The sequence below is a fragment of the Cupressus sempervirens genome, chromosome 11, assembly GCF_028749045.1.
Source record: "Cupressus sempervirens isolate cs-2001-9-10 chromosome 11, ASM2874904v1, whole genome shotgun sequence".
Taxonomy (NCBI): Eukaryota; Viridiplantae; Streptophyta; class Pinopsida; order Cupressales; family Cupressaceae; genus Cupressus; species Cupressus sempervirens.
Window position 1 is genome coordinate 83,100,379 of NC_143128.1, and position 21,383 is coordinate 83,121,761.

Consider the following 21,383-nt stretch of genomic DNA (forward strand, 5'->3'; position numbering starts at 1 on the left):
GACTTGCTGTTTGGTGGACGTAGCCCAGGGATTGGATGAACCACGTTAAATCTTGGTGCCTTGTGTTCAATTCCGTGTGTTCTATTATTTTTTGTTATTGGTTATATTTGCATGTAGTTTTTATTTCTGTCCTTGGTTTATCCTAACACCTATTTGAGTAGAAAATAGGTTCAAATCATGGCTCATTAGTCTTATAAGTTGTATCATTTGTCTAGCTAAAATGATTATAATTCCTCTTTTGTCACTCTTTCTTTTTGGGTATTGTTGTATCTTTGTCGTTGTGCTTGATTTTTCTTATGTTGTGAAGGCATTTTCATGCCCCTTTGCAAGTCCCACCCTATTGTTCACTTGTGCATGTGCAAGGTCTAGATAATTGTGAAGCCTTTTCCTTATGGGTAGGGGGCAGCACTATAAGCATACCTTCCTTGGGTTGGTGTAGTTATGGTTTCACCCCTTTTTGGTAGACCCTTTGTCATTTGAGTTAGGGGTCATGAGCCCAAAGCTTCCCATTTTATTGTGGTCCTAACTCCTATAGAGGAATAGTGTTTGGGTCACCCGACTTTGGTGGCACTCTCTAATTAATTCATTGATACTAGTGTTGGGATAGAGATATTTCCTCCTCAACTCTACCAGTCTCATAACCACTCTGCTCCCAATTGAGCATTTCGTGGCCCCACCTAAAGTATGATACTCTTTTGAATTTAAATGACTATCACTTAAAGCCCTATTGAGAATCCAATATACATTGTGCCTTGTCCTTATGCATCACACATATAGATATTAAGTTTGTATCTTTTCATGTTGGACATACAAGTTGGCATGGTAGGGACAAGTTTTCTAAGATGGTAACAAAAAAATGAATCTTGGTGATAGGAATTAGTTCTGTTAAGTAGGGGGTTGATTCCCTAATGATTGGTAATCATGTTTATAGCTTCTTGGATTTGTGTACATGAATTTTTTGGCCCATTAAAGGTAACCCCCACTGTGACAAGGTATGGTCCTTCCAGATTTCATCATTTCTGTGAGCTTAGATGTTTTGATAGTCAAGTTTTAAAATCTTTCCTATTTTTTACTAATAGAATATGAGAGGAGGAATTATTTTAAAGTCTGGAGAGGAAGATGGTGTGCTTTCATAACAAATACTTGTTATTACCATGTGTCTGGTGTTCTAGGTCAAGTAATGGATATATTCAATGATGAGCTCATTGGTATGCTCATGTAAGAGCCTCTTCCTCCAAAAGGACCAAGGCAGACAAAGTAATTTGAGAAACTACCACTAGTCCTCAAGTTTCAAGATGTTGCATGCCTTCATCTCTCTAAGTAGGATACTACACTCAAAAATATTATGGACATGGATGTTGGGGAGTGGGGAGATTTTGAATACTCCATAATAATTTTTTCACCTGAGGAAACAATGGTGATACTATGCCCAAGGCAATTACAGATAGTGAGATTTTACAAGTTGGATTCTTTCCTTATATAGTCCAATACCTAGAGATGATGATGATATATGAAAGAGGTTTAACAAGGATAGGCATGTGGCTACTCAAGTATTCGAAGGTCCTATTGTAGTCATGGATAAGGATATAGTAGCTCAATCATTCTAGTGTGTAAATCTACCTAACGCCCAGATATTGGACCTAAGTGAATAGATGAGACAATTTGCAGCTAAAGAAAGAAAGGTCAAAGCCCTTGTCAACATAAATTGGCTTAAGAAGCAAAGGAAGGACCCTAGGAAGATGACCCTTGTGATTCCATGATGGATTTAATTTAGCCCATCTAATTTTTGAGTTGTTACTTCTATCAAATCTTTGAGAAGCCTCAAGTACACAAATTTGTCCCTTAGATGTTCTATTTCTTGGCTGGCATTACCAAACAGGCCATAAGATCTTATTGGGTCACCCTAGTGTTACAAACGATTGGAGTCTAACTGATGGCATTAAAAAAGCATTTGAGTCTCTTAGAAGAATAGAGAAAAGGAGAAAAGACCTTCATGATGACATCTTACCTAGTATGGCTAACTGCTTGGAAGACTACTGATCTGTAGAGGAACAATGACAATATGCCAAGACAAAATAATCAACCCCCATGGGGATATTACCCATAGTTTCTATTTGATGAATGTTTTTCACATTATACAAAGGTATATGATTGCTTCATCATCGACAGGTCCTTATTCTTGTTAGACGAGATTGGATGTTGAATCTTAAATGTGACTAAGTTACTATTAATGAACTAGGGTGTTTATTTCACCCAATATCAGAAGTTCACATATATCCAGGTGGCACTTTTCAGTAGATAGTCATTCATACTTCCCTAGGTTTGCATAGATTGGGTAGTTTTATTGGAATTTTGTAGACAAGACTTAGAGTTTCACGGGATCTCTGCAACTAATAAGATAATATGTATCTCTTTTCCCATTTGGTGTGGGGAATATTTTTGCACTTTGATCTAGGCTAGAGAGGCTAAAAAAGAGTTGATGATCTATGGTTTCAGAGAGTTCTACCTGTGGAGATATGACTTTGATTATTCGAGTTAAGTAGTGTGCTCCAACATGAGTGTCTAGTTCCACATGATATATTTGGAGGACTATTGGGCCAACCTCCCCATAGAATTTGAGGTGTGGGAGAAGAAACACAATCAGATGACCACCAAGAAGATGGAGAGTTAAAGGATCCATGTCTTCCTTAAGAATTTCAAATATCATGGAGATCCCCTAGATAATTAAAAACAATTAGAGATAGGCCTCCAAGATCTCCCTCCTATGGATTGGGATACAAATTAACCCATGTCTCTGGAGGGGATAATAGTGAAAGTGATCAGTAGAAGCCACGAACATTTTATGGTGGCTTGTCCTCAAAGAGCACCATACGCTAAAGAGTGTAAGGATTCCTCCACCTTATCCCATCAACTGCAAGGTTGGGGTAGAGGCAAGCAAAAGGTTGGTAAATTATGGGCTCAAGCAAAGGAACATAATGTGCTAGTCACCAAGCCCATTGAAAAAGTGAAAGAAAAGATTGAGGCATTCTAGAGGGTGGGGGAGGCTATGAAGAAAGGTGTAGTTGGGATTCCCATTCCCCTTAATAGTGCCCCCACACCTTCTCATGAGAATTTTAGGATGAAGCCTATCCAGATAGAAGAAGAAGAAGGAGAAGGAGAAGATATACCCCATCTAGTAAGGAGGGGAACAAATTAGAAACACAATAGACCAAGGGGAAGCCCCACCATCTCCTTAACTAAAGATGATTCTGAGCAGTCGGTGGTTGTTGAAGAGGATTCCCTTGATATGGAGTCTATTGATATTTCACACATGGAAGACTTGCCATAAATGAATATCCATGAAGTGATGGCCAAGGAACTATCCAAGCCACCTAAGAAGGTTGAGCTTGCTCAAATGAAAAAGGAAGCAAATAGGTCAAAGATGGCTCCTATAATCAACCCTAAAGTGTCATGGTAGGAAGAAGTAGTGCTTATGACTAGCTTTGAGGAAGAGGAGCACATGGAGGAAGGTTTGCACCTCTTAGAAGAGAGGAAAGAGGTCGAGCTGCAATTTCAAAGGTAGAAGGAACAAGAAGAATAGTACCTCCAACAACACATGGAGAAAGAGCATGACCACATGGAAGAGTAGGTCAAGATGGTTGGAGATGAAGGACAAGGGATCTAGTGAGGGGTGCCACAAAAGAGGTGGGTATGTCTCCCACTAAAGAAATTAGAACACAAATTAAAGGAGTACCTACATTTCTTAGGGCTCCAAAGAAGTCAGGTGGTGTTGCTCAAGAAGTAGTCATGATAGGAAGTGACCAGCTTGAGAAATCTAGGGCAACAATCACAAGGGTTATCCCACAAATAGAAGATAGCGCAGGGGGCATCGCAAGAAGTACCCATGTCCCTATTAGTATCAAGTGTTGAACAACTAATGACCATTTTGCTAAGGATTATGGGACATGAACCTCCATAGTGGTTGGTAGAAGAGAAAAATAAGACTCAGGCTCGCTCACCTCCATAATAACATTAATACATATGGTGGATGTAATTACCACTGCCCAAACTAATAAAAAGGTGAAGGAAAGAGAAATAACTACACAAAGGGTAAATAATGAGCTTGATGAAGAGGTGGTAGCTATAATAGCAGTCCCATGTGCAAGACGAACTAAAGGGGAAGTCTGGATTAAAGAGTATGTGGTCAAAAAATTATCTTTAGGGCACCAAACTCTAGATACTGAGCTAGTAGACATTGACTGGGTCAAGGCGAGTGTGCAAGATAGGTATATTAGGTTCAACAAGAGGATTTTCAAGCTTGGAGTAGATGTGGAAGGTTACAAGGCATTACTAAGTTGGCCTCACAAAGTATGCTTGCCCCTCTAGCTCCTCCTTCTTCACAAATGGATGCTCTTATACCCCTAGAGGAGCTCACAAAATTAAGGATAACGAAGGAGAAAGCTATAGCAGTGAATGGATGGATCTCTAAGAAGGTAAATGGTATAAGGGTAGCATTGGCCTCTTCATTGACTACATTTTTCAAGGGGGATAACTTGGGGATCATAGTGGGTAATGTATTGGCTAAATGGGGTGGAGAAGAAGAGGAATTGGATTGGCTAAGGGAAGCCCTCAATGAAGTATTGCAAGCAAGGGATGATGTTATATAGGAATTAGATATATTGTGAGGGGCAGATCTTTCTTATTTTTACTTTAGTAATCAATTGATCAAATACCAAATCAAGGCAATCAAGACATTGTTGGCTACAATGAGGCCTAAGAATGCTAAGCTCTAGAATCAGCTTGAGAATTTCTCAAAATTAATAAAAGCCATCATGGGATATGATCTATGGGATGAGTAGGGATGCACTCCCATAGATTCCATGCTTGCTTAGTTCAACGAGCGTGTGGAAGGAATAATTTCAAGCTCTAGAGGTTTTGGTACTAGGTCCATGAAGGCTCTAACTAAAATGGTGCTTAAATCTCAAGAAGCACAAGAAGAGGCAAGGCACTTGGAGACTATCATCGAGGATGCTAAATAATAGATGGAGGAATCTTAGGGGTGACTCCATTGTGTCAAAATCATTGATTAGGAAAATGTCATTGAGCTCATCTAATAATTTCATAGGGCCAAAGAAAGAGAGCCAAATGGAAACAAATAAAACACCTTGATGGTAATTGGTAAGTCCTTAAACTCTGAACCTCAAGTTAAAGTAGTATTATCTTGGTACTTGTGGAGGTGATGTGGGAAGAAGTGTTGATTTTTCCACCACCAAATTTTTTTAGGTAATTTATTACCAAGTGAGAAGAGATTGATCAAATGAACTCAAGCCAAAAATGTGTAAATCACTATCACCTTGATGGGTGGAGAAGGATATATGATTTTGATTGCCTCCTTTGTATCTCAATCTTTCTTTATTTTATGCAATGATGTAAATACCGCAAGTAGTACCTGTGTGCCATAAGCATTAAATAGGGTAGATAAATAAGAGTGTTGGTACCAATAAGTGGTTACCAACATTTTGATGTATCATATTTTTTATAGATATTTTGTAAGAGCTGAAATATTTAGTATAAATAGGTATGCAAAGACTCTAAAGGGGTTAGTCAAATTGTTGATTTTGTTGTCCAATGTCCATTGCTACATAACTAAATTATCTTGTTCACTTTGGTACTATTTCATTTACAACACTTGAAAATGTTAGATTGATTGATCGAGCATATATTTAGTTATCCTACCATTCAAGCATGTATTGTTAATAATAACAATGAAAAAGTAGACTATAAGTAGACTAAATCTCTAACTTTGTAGGCTCTTTTAGTTTCTATTATTTTCTTTATGTCTTTGGTTATGTGATATGATACCTACCCAACTTAGTTCGCTTGACTCTATGTTGAAACTTTGTATACATAAAGACTATTCGAAGATCATCCCTACCTTATTATAAATGAAATCACCACCCTCATCCAACTTTGCATGTTCCTTTCATGGTTAAGATCCAACTTTTAGGAACTTGGGAGTAGGAAGTTCCTCACTTTGTTCTTTCAGGTGACATTTTTCGAACATTACAGCCCAGTGACAATTGTTACTCTGTTGGCAATGCACGAAACAAAGTTCTAACAACAATTTTTTTGTGATTTCATAATATGTTGAAATCATCTGATATGAATTCATCTCCTCTATCTAATCTCAAACACTTCAAACTCTTGCCTATTTCCTTTGCAACTCTATCCAAATAACACTTAAACATTTGAAAAGGATCAATTTTTTCTTTAAGAAACATCACAATCATTATTCTAGAGAAATCATCAACAAACAAAATAAAGTACTTGTCACCACAGTAACTTTACACTCCAATAGGACCACATAAATTAGTATGAACCAACTCCAAAATATCATCAGAATAATAGGTCTTGCCCTTGAAACTAGACTTTGTCATTTTTCGCATTTGACATTGTTTGTACATCACTTTATTAGGTTTTCTCAATCTTGGTAACCCTCTTACTCTTTTTATCTTACTAATGTTTACCAAATTATCAAATTTCACATGACATAGTCTCTTATGTCATAACCAAACATTTTCAAATTCTACAAATAGACATGTGTCTTTAGATAGGTCTAGGTAGAACAAATTACCTCTTGTTCTCTCTCCACTTCCAATTAGTTCACTAGTAGTATCATAGATTTTTGTTTTCTTGTTTTAGAATTCAACTCAGTAGCCTAAATTGTTCAAATGTGCCACACTCAACAAGTTATATTTCAACCCATTAACCCAATATGCATTGTCACATCTAATCTTGTCATTTAATATAATTGATCCTTTACCTTTCACATAACATGGTGCATCATTTCCAAACTTAACACTACTTTCATTGTAATGTTGTAGCTTTTTAAACATACTTATATCACTAGTCATCTAATGTGAGCAACCACTATCAATTATCCATCAACCATTCTTATTCACATGTGAGATTACAACAATTTTCACAAATTTTTCATCTTCATCATATTCATATTTCATTGTAACATAAACAAGTTCTTCATAATTCTCATCAAAATCACTATCAAAACCATATTCTTCAACAATGTAACATGATTTCTTACCTTTTCCTTTGTAGTCTGTGTTACCTCAGTTGTCTTTGTTATCTCTCCTTCCTCTATATTTTTTGTCTTTCCTTTCTTCCTTCTCATCTCTGTTAGGACATCTTTCAACAATATGACAAACTCTATTACATGTAAAATAGTTAATAGAAAGTTTACCTTTGTATTTGTCTTTTCCTCTTGGTAGTCGTCTTGTCAATAATGCTTCAAGATCATCAAGGTCATCATCTTCTCATCTTCAATATCCATAGGCTTATTATTTTTCTTTCTTTAGATCCATCAAGGGTTGGTTGAGACTTGAAATCATATTCAACACTAGAAGGTATATAGTTATCAAAATTTGATAATTCAAATGCAATGAGTCTACCAATTAGACTATCCAATGTCAGATCATTACTAGGTGTACATATCAGTTCTTGAATTGAAGATACTCTAATTCATAGATAGGAAGTAAATTTCTCAACACCTTGCTTATCACAATCTCATCAGATATTTCTGCTTCAGCTCCTCTAATTGTATTCACAACTTCCTTAATTCAACCACAATATTGTGCAACAATTTCTCCTTATTTCATTCTCCTACTGACAAACTTGTCTCTCAAACTTTCTACATTGGCCCTTAACACATTTTTGTCTCCTCCATAAATTTGTGACAACTTATCCCACATTTTCTTGGCATTAGTGCAATCCTTCACATTATTAAATTCATCATAACTCAAGGAAGATGTGAGATCTATAATCATTTCATTATGCTCTTGCTTCTCCTTCATGCTCAATTGTCATAGGTCTAGGAACTTCAATGTATTCATTTTCCAAGTAGTACAATACAAAATCTCCAACTCCACATAGATGCAATCTCACCAATTTTTTCCATGATGGGAAGTTCTCTTTATTCAGCTTTGGTACCTCTCTCTCATACATATTGATGTTTAGCTTAAGTTGCCTCAAAATTTCCTTACAAGCATCAAAGCTCTCATAACAATTGTTAGAATGATTAGAATAATTGAGAGGTGGAGGTGGGTAAATTAGTTATCCTCACATCCAAATGTACCAATTAAAATTTTAATAACTTCAAACAACTTATTCAAATTTATAAACCCACTCGGCCAATATAGAAACTCATCAGCAACTTAACTTATTCACTCAATATTGAGCTCTCTATTTAGTATATGTTGAATATAAAAAAAATAATATATAGCATGCATCATGAAAATAATATTCACACAAATATGACATTAGGATTTAATGTGGAAATCCAATTTGGAAAAAACTACCAAGTAACATGCTACCACTTTTCACTCTTCTAAAGTGAGCTCGGTTAAGAGTCAACCCTATTAAAGGTTACAATACACACTGTTAGATGTGACCATGTCAAAGGATTTAGTCACCCTATTAGGAGTGGCCTTTTTAGAGGTATTTAAAACATTCCATTGGACTGTCACCTTGATTAAAGTATTTACTAATTATTGTTAGGTCAAACTTTCTTAAATTATTTTACTACCATAATGGTTAGAAAGTAACAACTAGGTCTGATATGATAAGATGCAACTCATTTTACTTGTTTAGATATCCATTAGGCTCATTTGTTGGTTCATTGACTAAACTTCATCATATTCTTCATCTTTGATCTACTTGGCAACCCTTCAAGCAATCACACTTCACCAATCTTCTCACTTTTCCTCTACTACTCTGCTCTTAACTATCTTTCACAATTTTTTCAATACAAAATGAACTAGCCAACAATAAAACATCTCTTGTGCCTCCTTAAATAGGTATCTTAGATCTTTTTCCACTTAAACATTACCGTAGATCTTAGATTTTGATCAAATTCATTAAATCTATCCATTATTTCATCCTTCTCCTTTCATGAAACTTTTAGAAACTTCTCCTTGAATCCTTGCCTTAGATCACTTAACAAACTCATTTTTTACATTAAATGTGTCATCTCATCAATCCTCATCCTTCGAGCATTTTGAGATATCCAAAAATTCAACTATGTCAGCCTCAAAAATTGATTCTTTCATAAACTATTAATTTGTTGACACTCAATCATTACTATGTTCTTCTACTCGGTCATCATTGTGTAGCTCAGTCTCTATTGTTCTATCTCCCTCGACTTACACTAGCTTTCTTAGTCTTCACTACACTCGATCAATACTAAAATTTCTTCTTCATCTTGCTCAACCATAACTATCACTCGACTAATATTGTTTTCTCAGCCATCTCTTAAGTTTCTTAATCCTCTACTTCAAATTTTGCATTAACCTAGTAAAATTGGTACTCGGTCAAGCTTAGTTTTATACTCAACAACTCTTCTATACTTCAACCCAACTAACTTCCCCCACTTAATACAATGATTAAACAACACATTATCTTGTCAAATACAAACTGATCAAGTGCCCATTGTAATTCCATGATACTTACTCCTCTTTAATCAAAAACTTCACTAGTTCATCTAGTTATCTCTCTTTTCAAATCCTCTTCATTAATCAACTAATATGGAACTCTACATTGTTAGAAAATGTCTCGCCAATAAGATTTTACATTAATGAAAACATAACAATTATTTTAATTGTAGTTTCTAATAATAAAAATGAGATGTATATACCCATGTTTTAAAAGAAGTCTTGCCATCTTTCATATCTGATGGTTTATCATTCTAGTTCACTCTAAATTTTTAATCGTGCTAGATAAGGTCAAGTTTAATAAATAATGTATTAGGGATGAACTCAACCATAGAAAGGTTCCAGAATTTTGATGTTTATCACTTTGTTATTTGTGATTTGGATTTCAGAAGGAGGCACAATTTGAGTTGGTTTTTATTAAAATAGGATTTTTTAATCATAAACATATTTTTAATCTACATATATTACATGGATTTCCTTAGAGTTACACATAGTGAAGTTGTGTTACTTATATTCCAACATTGAGATCTAGTTTCCCAAGTTAATCTCAATGGCATCTTGTGCATTGATGTTAATTTTATCATAGTGTAGACCTGGACCTAGACCTAATTTTATCATAGCATAGACCTGGACTTAATATTTATATAGCATTTCTTGGTGGATTTGTGAACCTATTCTTGCCTTACAAAGAGTCCTACATGTTGTTTGCAACACTATGAATAAGACATGGAAAAGATGTTGAAAGGAGTTGGACTAAGTTCCAAGAAGAAAATAATTTAGAAACATCTCAATGAATTTTTTGAGCAAGAGGAGCCCTTTTTGTTAGAAGATTTTCTTCTAGATAGGTCTTATTGAATTAAGATAGTTTATTCATGCTCAAATGGTGATCTCTACAAGGAGTGCCATGATTTTTTTTCCAAAACTAGTTGTCCAATAAAATAAAATAAAACATACTAGCTAAATTTTAGCTATTTAGTCTTGGTCTTCTTCCTTTTTTCCTTCTAGAGATGAATCATAACAAAAAAAAATGAAGTTAAGAAGAGCCTTTGGAGGGAACATCAATAGTAACAAACTAGATACCTTGGGGTATTAAGAGGAAATATCACATGAAAGAACCCAATTTCTATGTAAAGTACTTCAAATTCACTCTTCTAAAGGGGAATAAAAAGAGACAATGAAGAAAGAATCAATTACAGGTCTTATCTATTGGAATATTCAAATAGGAATAATGCTTCTGAGAGGAGGGGGGTGAATCAGAAGTACTGTACTTTGACCATTAAAACTTTTAACTGAAAGTAGATTGCATGCATATAAACATATTAAACAATTATAAAGAACACATAAGCATCACCACATAACACTTGAAATTTGGTAACCCAGAAACCCTCCAGAAATAAGAAGGTAAAAACTGGGGTGGGGATGATACCCACAAAAATTACTGCAACAATAATGTTTAACCACTTCTGATGGTCTGCCCTATTAAAGGCTTTACACTGTATCAATAGTGAGTTGATTAAAGGATTTCAAAACACCTTACATGAAGTGTTACCCTGTTAAAGGATTTAATCAATTATTTATAGGATCTACAAAATAGCTGCTAAGCTAACCTATCACCATAGGTTTTTCTTTCTAATACAATTGCTGGAGAGTATTGGGTATGATAAACCTAATAGATTACAATCCTTCGATTGCTGAATACAGGCACTTGATCTGCTTTCTCTGATCTTGATCCTATGTGATCTGATACTCTTTACTCTGAAAATTAGTTTTCCTTACACACCCTCGTCCATCCACACACATACAATGGGATTTAGTCTTCCTTATAAAGACACTCGAAGACTTAGGGTTAGGTATGGATCTACGATCCATATTGAATCTTTGTTTCTTGCTCATTCCTTGCACATTTACTATTGGTTGCATGCCTTCTCCATTTTCCTTATTGGTTGTATGTAGATTGCATAGGAAGAATAAAAGATTCGATCTTATCTTTTAATCCTTCGAGATTTGTCATATGTTAGCCATGAAAATGGTTTACATCTTCATTTGTAAAGTTACAAACTCATATGTGCATTCTGTGTTGCTCGGCACTTACTGATTCCAGATGCTCGACACTTATATTAAACTGTCTTACTCGGCTCCTATTGTATTTTTGTATTGCTCGGCATTGTCTATGACTTAGCACTCAAATGTCACTCAGCACTTGTATCATGCTCGGTACCTAAAGTCATTCAGCACTTGAACTTCACTCAACACTTGACCTTTGCTCGGCACCTGAAGGCTTTCTTGACTCAGCTCATGTTGTGGCTTGGCATCCATGGTGTACTCGGCTCCAATATAGAAAGTGGTTAAGTGTGTTGGCACTCAATTGTCAAAAACCATTTTGAGGCTAACAATATCTTGAAAAATGTGGGCAGTTCAATATCAAATAATGAAAGCAATATTATCTAATGCAAAAAATATATTCACCTTAAAAAAAAATGGAAGGAAAATAAGGAATTTGAAGCAAATAAGATTATCAAGTGCTCTTTATTAAAGTCCATCCTAAGAATATTAACACTTTGGGTCATGAAAATAACTCACTCTACTCTAAAAAAGCACTTAGCATTGCAATTCTTGAAATCAAAACAAAAATTTAAATGAGTAATTACTCCATTGTCATGATTTTCGTAAGAATTGAATGGGAAGCATACTATAATAATTTGAGACTATTAGATTAAATGGTTCTTTTCCATTTGACTCTTCTATTAAGTTTGATTAGGTGAACTTATAAATTAGGAGGAATTATTTACTTTGAATATTGTTATTGGGAGGATATTGTTGAGTCATCTTTTTTGACTCAACTACTCCTAAGATATGGTTCAGTCCAATTTGGACACCACCCTTCTAAATTATAGGTGGATGCTAGGTGGCTAAGTCCATGAGAACTCTACTTCCTCCAAGTTGAGAGACTTGTCTCAACTATGTCCTATCCTTCTATCAATGCATGCCTATATAAGTAGGCTAGCTCTTTGTATTTCATATGTTATATATATATATCAAATATATCATACAACAGATTAGAAAATATTGATATTATTATTTCTTTGAGCATTTACATTAGAAATTGGTCCCATATTATTATCATGTCAATTTCATTTCATGTTGTTTAATCTAACTTTTTAAATAGTTTCTATATTTATGTTTATTTTCACAAATTTTAACTTGGTATCAGAGGAGTTATTGAAAGATTAGATTAATTTTATTGGTCTTGGAAAATTCCATATACTCTTCTCTTGCATTTTTGTATGAACTAGAGAATTGAAAAGGATTTATGAAGACACATTAATCACTTTTGCATATTTTTTTTTCTTGATCTATTGATTGCAACACTTTCAAAGATTAAGAAATTGTGGACAACATACAAATAGAGTATTTTTATGCTAGTGGGGCCCACCTCTAGTGGTGCCTACATCAACCAAGGCCCACACCAAATAGGGTCTACACCTAAAAGGGAAATCGGCATATCTCCTTTTGAATTGGTTTACGGTACTGAGGCTAATTTCCCCTTACCTCTAGAATTAGCCATGAATAAACTCAAAATAGTGATTGAAGATGATATTTATAAAGATGGTCTAGAGAAGAGGATTCTATACCTAAGAAAACTTGAAGAGGAAAGAGAGGAAATTGTAGATCACATCACACAGCATCAGATGCGACCACGAAAATTCATGGTAGGAGATAGTGTGCTACTCTGGGATAAATGAAGCGCTCCAAAAGGTATGCATAAGAAGTTTGATGCCTTGTGGAAAGGTCCATTCAGAATTCATCAAGCGTTTGAAAATAATTCTTTCAAGTTGGCGTATGAAGATGATGAAGTACTACCCCTGACCTATAATGGTCAGGATCTGAAGCTTTATCAAATTTCCAATTGAGAACAGGTAACCCCTATATTGTATTATACTTAGTTTTAGTTTCTTTTTGTGTTTCCTAGTTAGTCTCTTTCCCTTGCTTTTGTTTTCTTGTTCTTTGCCTTGTTTGTGTTTTTTTGTGTTGCCACCTTTTATCTTCTTTGCAAAACTAGAGATTTTGAGTTCCTTGCTTGGGTATGCTCTACCCAAGTCCCCAGTCAAAGCCAGTTGTTGCCCCACTTTTCATCCTGTACCCATTTTGCAAAGTGGAAAAGATCTTGTGTCTTAGTCTAGTCTGGGTATGTCCAAGTCTAGTTCTTTCCCCTTAGGTGAAAAGTTTCTACATCAGGTTTTCCACCTTTCCCCTCTTTCGCATTACATAATCGGGTCAGTTTTCCTTGTTGTCATGAGTTTGTGGGTAGTCTAGAACCTAATTTGATGGAGATTCTTGTGTTTCATAATGATTTTCACAAATTTATTTTTGAGGATGAACTTGTTCATGGCTTACCATAGTTTACACATAAATAAAAATGAAGCTTGCGAAAAATCAAACATTGCCTTCTCCTCGGCGAGTTTTTGACCTGCGAAGGTGATTTTCTGCAAAGGTTAATAAATGTGATTTGTGGATTAAAACAAGAAGAGAATGAGTCTTTCTATGGATAAGCCTTACTTTCATCATAGTATTCTACCTTAGACAACATCTAGAATTCACCATGGTGCTCAGAATCACTTTAGGTAGAAAACTCTAAAACAACTTCTCGATGGTCAGCTTTCGACCCATATAGTCAATTTTCTACCAAAGGCATTTGTAAAGGGAAAAAATTAAGAAGTGGTCTCTCCTTTGATCCCCACGGTCCTTTTGTGGTTTTTTGAACTTAGAGAAGAGGCTAACCCAAGAGTTAAAAGGTAAACAAAGTTTTAGAGAAAAATTGAAGGTCACCTTCTCCTCGGTGGGTTTTTGACTCGTAAAGGTGATTTTTCACATTCATGAAGAAATTGACTTTGCAAGAAAATTGGGTACATAAATTGCATGTCAGACACCTTAAGATGACAATGGAAACAAGCTAACCATAGTTGGAGAAATGTAGTGAGCAAAATCTGGCTGAGCAGATATTTCTTTACAGAGTACTATATTCTTAATTCTCTGGAACTAGGTGAAAAATGGGAAGGTAAGTGTGTAATAAAGGAAAGTTACAATTGGGCCAACAGAAATAGTGAAAAGATATGGAAAAGTCCATTAGAAACTCCTGCATTTACTAATCCAGTGGATTTATCCTTTAATTCACTCATGTGGCATGGATCTTGAAGATTAACGGGTGAATTAGGATTTCTATATAGAGAGAAACATAAAAGTTTTTCAAATTACCACTTTTTATTGAACTATTATGCTATCGAATTGTACAACATATACAAAGCTCTTATACTTGCAAAATCTACTCTCTATGTTGCTTTCAATTTCAAGGTTTCAATTCATTTCTACCTCAGATAAAATGGCAAATAGATTCGCCAGGTTCGATGGGCCGAATGGAATCAAGTCTACATTGTAGAGTGTCATAGACACCTCGCTCTGTTTCTTTGACATGCAAGATTTTTAAAGGAGTTTGAGGTCGAAGACAATTCACCCTATAATTGAGAACCTCCGAGGAAGTGGGCTAGTGGAGGCAGCTAGATTTATAGTGGCAATTCAAGCTCCTGAGTTGATTGTTGAATATATAAATCACTACAACTTGGATACCAGACAAATTTTGCTACCCGATCATATAATTCTAATCTCTATTGATAGGCAAACTGTGGTAAATTGCCTCAAAGTTCTAGAATGGGAAGAGTTCTCTGAGTTAATAGTAGGAGGAGTCATGTCCAAGTTTTCTTTCAAGAAAATGGTGTGGAGAAAAGAGATTATGAGGTCTTGGTTCCAAAAGTCATGGGATGCTAAGAGTAAGGTTCCTAAGACTCTATTCGGCATTGATCTCAAGCCTGAGATTATAAACATTCTAGTTCCCTTGCATAGAATGAAAGGTGTAGGTAGAAGCACTTAATTTTGTTGAATAATATTTCTTTCTGGTACAAATCATCTGTTTGGATACACATTATGTTGATTGGGCCTATGAGGTAAGTGAGCATATGTCCAAAGCCCTTAGCACAGCAAAGTTTTACAATACCTTTTACATATCTTCTTTCCTGATTTATATGTTAGGTTCTCTACAATTATGGCCAAGCCTTCCTAGAATAGAGAACTTTTGTGATGATGTGAAAAGCTATGAATTTTATCCATGCTTGCAATTACAGAATAGTTATGCAGAATATGTCAGAGTTAATGATGCATTTATAATGAGAATTTGCAAGGAACTCCAAGGATGCTTAGAAAGGAGGTTCAACCTGGAGGCAATGGAGGCTATCAGTTAGTTTGGTATCTATTTAATTTAGTTCTCATCCTTTTCATATTTGTGTCTTGTAGCTTTCAATGGATTCCCTTTGAAGCTACCCAGATACCCAAGTGATCTGATTGTGCTAATAAAGATCACGAGGCAAGCAATCCAAGTGAACGTGAAGAGTGCAAGCTTGAAAAAGAAAGGGTATGAATTCCCTATAAAGGTGTTGGAATGTTCAAATGGGAAGAGTACTTCTAAGAGGGGGGGTGAATCAGAAGTACATAGTTTTTATCCTTTTAAACCTTCATTAATCACATAACTGAAAGTAAAGTATATGCATGTAAACATATAAACAAACATGAAATGAAAACATGCATCAACACATGACACAAGAGACTTGGTAACCCATAAACCCTCCAGGAATAAGAAGGTAAAACTAGAGTGGGGATGACACCCACAAAAATTACTGCAACAATATGTTCAACCACTTCTAATGGTCTACCCTGTGCAAGGCATACCCTATTAAAGGCTTTACACTGTGTCAATAGTGAACTGGTTAGAGGATTTATAAACACTTTACATGAAGTGTCACCCTATTAAAGGATTTACAATATGTTGTTAAACCCACCTAATACATAGGATTTTCAATCACCTTCTCCAAAGGTTTTCCTACATAGCTGTTGAGCTAACCTATCAATAGAGGATTTCAGCATCTAATACAATGGTGAGAAAGTATTAGAACATTTGACCTGATAGTATGCAATCTCTAACTACTGGATTTAGTAACTTGATATGCTCTCTTCTTATCTTGATCCTCAAAGATTTGATATCTGATCTTGTCCCTTGTCCCTTGTTCTGTTCTAATCAACTGGATATGAAACTGTTGCTCTGTTCCTCTAAGACTTTCCTTCTTCACACTAAAATTTTGCTATAATCTTCCCATACATTATTCTTCTACCTCTTACTTTATGGATTTTTTGACCTCCTTTTAAAGATTGTGAAGACTTAGGATTAGGTATGGATCTATGATCCATATTGAATCTCAAATTCCCGCTCATACCCTACATTTTTCTCATTGGTTGCATGCAAATTGCATAGGGAATGTAAATGATTCATTCTTATCCTTTTTCCCTTTTTGAAATCTCTCTATGTCAGCTCCAAAAAATGGTTTACATTTGAGTTTGTGAGGGCACAAACTCATATGATGAATCTGTGTTACTGGGCACATACTGGACTACTAGTGCTCGGCACATACTATCCTAGATTTCTTGGCACCTATTGCACTCTGTCTCACTCGACACTTATATGATTCTAGCTCACTTGGCACATATATGATTTTGGCTCACTTGGCATATACTACATTCTAGCTTGCTCGGCATCAACTATGACTCAGCACCTATTTGTCACTAGGCACTTATATACTACTCAGCACCTGAAGTCACTTGGCACCTATTGAAATTCTAACTCAGCACAAATACTGTGGCTCGACATATATAGTGTATTTAGCTTCAATACAAAAATGCTTAAGTGTGTTGACACTCAAATGTCAAAACTATGTAAGACTAACAATCTCCCCCTTTGACATGAGTGTCAAAAGCACTTAACTAATCATTTCTATTTTATCCTTATGAGTCCCTTATCTACAAAATTTCAAAATACCTTAACTCCCCCTAAGCTGATTTGTGCCTTGTCATTTTTGCAATCAAAATTTGGGGTTGAATGTGCCTGATGCTCTTTGTCCTTTGTCCTGTACCTATATTTTGTACCTATTCCTCTATATCTACTTATGGAATTTCTACATTTGCATCAAAGTTGTTTTCCATATGATTACAAAAAAATTGCATCTCCCCCTCACGTTTTCTTATTTCTTGTCCCTTTTTGGCTACCTATAAACTTTCTACTTTATTCCCAAAATGAATGAAAGAATGTAATCAAAATTTTATATTTCTCCATATATCTTCATATATATATATATATATATATATATATATATATATATCCTCCTAATGTATATATATCTCACCCTTATTATATTTCTCCCCCTTTTTTGACACTGATGTCAAAGGGTTCTAAGGAATAATACCATACTTAGCCAAGAATTTACTATTTACCTCCATTATTGTTTTCAGAGCTACATCCCAATTCTCTAATGCAATGTCTAGTGACTTGTGTTGGATGGCAGTCTCTACAGCAAGGTGTACAAGTCCATCTAGGGTAGAAATATTTGGATCTTTCTTTAGGACTATTTATGTGTATGCTTGCTCCTTGTGGAGGACCTCTAAGTGTGGGGTTATGGAGGACTAGATTTGCATTAATTTTTCTTTTATGTTTTCCTCCTCTACTATTAATACAACTAATTCCCATTGTGTGTGAAGTGTCTATGCAAAATGCTTCTAACTCTGGGCTGGATCTCTAGGTAATTGCATGCTAGAGATTTTCAAGTTCCTTTCCAAGCTCATTATTCTTTGATTGGTTTCTTGTGTCAAATTTGAAAAGTCGCACAACTTCCTATACAATGAAAAATGTTTTCCAGAACAATTTTGGCCTTATCTATTGTCTTGGTCAATTCTACCTATTCAAGTGCAATTCCAATTGATATCTTCTCATTAACCCTTCCTTGAAACTTTCTTTCTGACCATTCCATTAATTTTACATTTGTATCATGGTCTTCATTACTCACCTGATCAACTATATCTGATAGTTTTTATACTATAGGCCTTGTTTCATCTGGTGATTGCAAGCTAAAGGCATCCATGAAGATGTCCTTTATCTCATTCAATGCTTGCCTATAATTGTATTCTCTTCTCAATACTTATTGTCTCTTTCTCCTATCTAGTGCACTTTGTATTTCATTTATCTTTTCTATGATGAGGGTGTTGGATGCATAGGAGGGAATGATGATCTCTTCATCAAGTTCAGAATCTCCATAGTGAAGTATCCTAGCTACCTTTTTAGAGCTTGAGCCTAGTGTTTGCACTTGCATTGATATCATCTCTGTGCTCAGCTTCTAAAGAGTCTGAGTGGGAGTACCAATTCTTTGTAATTCAACCAATGTCTAGATTGTAGCTTGCTCCTCATCTCTTGTCTCTTCCTTCTTTTCTTCTAATTTCTCTATATCTCTGACAATTGTTGGGGGTGAACTTGTTGACTATTCTTGTTTTCCTGTATCTTCCCCTATTGTTGCACTTGACATCTGAAGTGCATCACTTACTACTTTTGGTGGAGATGGTGGTGGAAGTAGGAATTTAGTAGCAGTGTATGTAAAAGGTTGTTCCTTTGGCTTCACCTTTTCCTTTGAGGTGTTTCTACTACTCTTTGGAGTTTATCTACACTCACCAATACAAGGCTTGTACACAATTGTGCCTATAGAGTAGATTGGTGAAGGATCTTTGAGAGATTCTCTATAGTTAAAGGATTGATGTTCTGACATGAGGTATCAATAACATCCTTTATTTTTATGGTCTCTACAGGTGTAATAGAGGCATGAGGAGGACTAGGAGGTGGCATTTGTGTGTCTTGCACACTTTGTTCTTCCTATCCATCTAATGCCTTTTCCTCTCCTTTAGATGTATTCTCCTTTTATTCCTCCTTATTTGCTTCCTTTTCTACTCTTCTTTCCTCACCTTTCTTCTCCTCTTTCTTTCCTATTTCCTTTTCCTCTCTTCTCTTTGAACTGGCCTCAGCCTTATATTCCTCATCAAATACATCATCAATTGACTTGTATATTGACTTCTACAATTTTGTGGATTTATTTACAACATCCTCTATCTTATTTTGGAGAATGCAAAATGCTCTATTTTTAGGAGAAAATTTGCTATTATGCCTTTTATTTGCCTTAGCTATTTGACCTTTAGTCAGGTCTAGTAGTATTCTAGCTAGGGTTGATTCCCTTATCTCCTTCTCTATTTGCAAACAAATATGCCACTTATCTACAACTATCTTGTATAGCTCCTTAAGCATTGTACTATCTAACTCTATAAGTGTGTGTTTGTATTCTGCCATTATTGCATACACTAATTCCTCTATTTTATTTTGCTCTTGTTTATTGAGCTTATTAAAGTCTATAGTCTTTAAACCATTCAAGTTTACTTTTCTAATATTTACACATAACTTGTTAATGGCTGAGTTTGAGGGATGACTTACCACTTTAAACTAGCTGATATCATCGGACTCTGTTCTTTCTTCATCTAAGTCAAGCTAGGCAACATATCTCCTTCTCTTGAACCTTGGTTCTTCACCAGTCTGCTTTGTGGCTTTATTTTTCTCTTTAGCTTCATCTTTTTCCATTTGAGTTTCAGCCCTAGTGGTATCCCTTGTAGTAGGCTTCTTTATTTTGACTTCAATGGGATTTGACCCTTTCTTTGCCTTGGGTTGAGGTGCAGGCTGAGTTTTGGCTTTTCTTTTGGTGGCTTTGGCTTTAGTGGGTGCTTCCTCAACTTCTTCTTTCTTAGCACCTTCTTCTTTGTCCTCTTTTAGGCCCTGTGTCAATTCTTCTAGCCCTTGCCCTTGCTCACCTTCTTCCTCACTGTCACCTTCAACTTCTTCTGCTTCTTCTTCACCTGCTTCACCTTCAATATCTACCCTGAATGTCTTCTTTATTTTTCTTATCATTTTATCTTTCTTCTTTACTACAGAGGTTGTATTTAAATCTATCACCACCTTGGATTTGACAATATCATAAGTTCCAAAATGAGGTGCATCCTTGTCAATTTCTTCTGCTTGTAAAGTAGTGATTGCAGCTGAAGCTTGGTCTACATCAAGCTCATATCCAAGTGGCCTAATCCATCTCACTCTAGGTATCACTTCTTGGATATAGGTGTAATCTATATCAACCAAGAAACAAATATTATTTGCATGTTGCTCAATCAGTGATATTGGTATCCTCATTCTTTGTTTCATGGACTTCTTGAAGTCCTTAAAGTAGCTTGTCATCTGAGCATCAAAATTGTCTCCCATTTGCTCAATAAACTCATTGACTGGTGTGACAATTGTCTTGTTAGGATCCCATCTTACCTCTCCAACTGAAGGAAATTCTTTCATGACATAGAAAAATATACAAACCAATACTGACCCAAATTTGCACTGAGCTCCTTTAGATTTCCTTATGACTCCCAAATTTTCATTGATTTTTTTGTAGCATGAGCTCTGCTAGATCATAAGTGTGATCCTTCTTTACAAGTTTATATGCTACATCTACTGTTGTACATGGCACACTATTTAATCTACTTGATTGATAGAATTTATGAGATATGACTCTAATAGCAAAATCAAGTAGGGGATCAGTGATGGTATCTATGATCATTCCTCTATTATTCCATTTGGCACCAGTGTTCTTCTTTATGGCCTCCTTTTTATCACTTCTTAGGGTCTTAGGCCAATCTAGGGTTGGGAATCTAGTAATCCTATGAACAATTTTCTTTGTGATCTTCGCTGGCCCTGTTTCTAACCAAAATGAGCCATCATGAATTCAGCTTAACACTAGATGAATCCATTTAGTTTTAAATACAATGGGGAAAACTAGGGCTTTAGTTAAACCCTTCTTCTCAACAATTTGAAACTTGTCCTTTAATACTGCCGTGTCACACAACTTATCAAAGGCATTGAAAATTTCTAGGTCACCTATGGCTCCAATCTTACAGTTATAA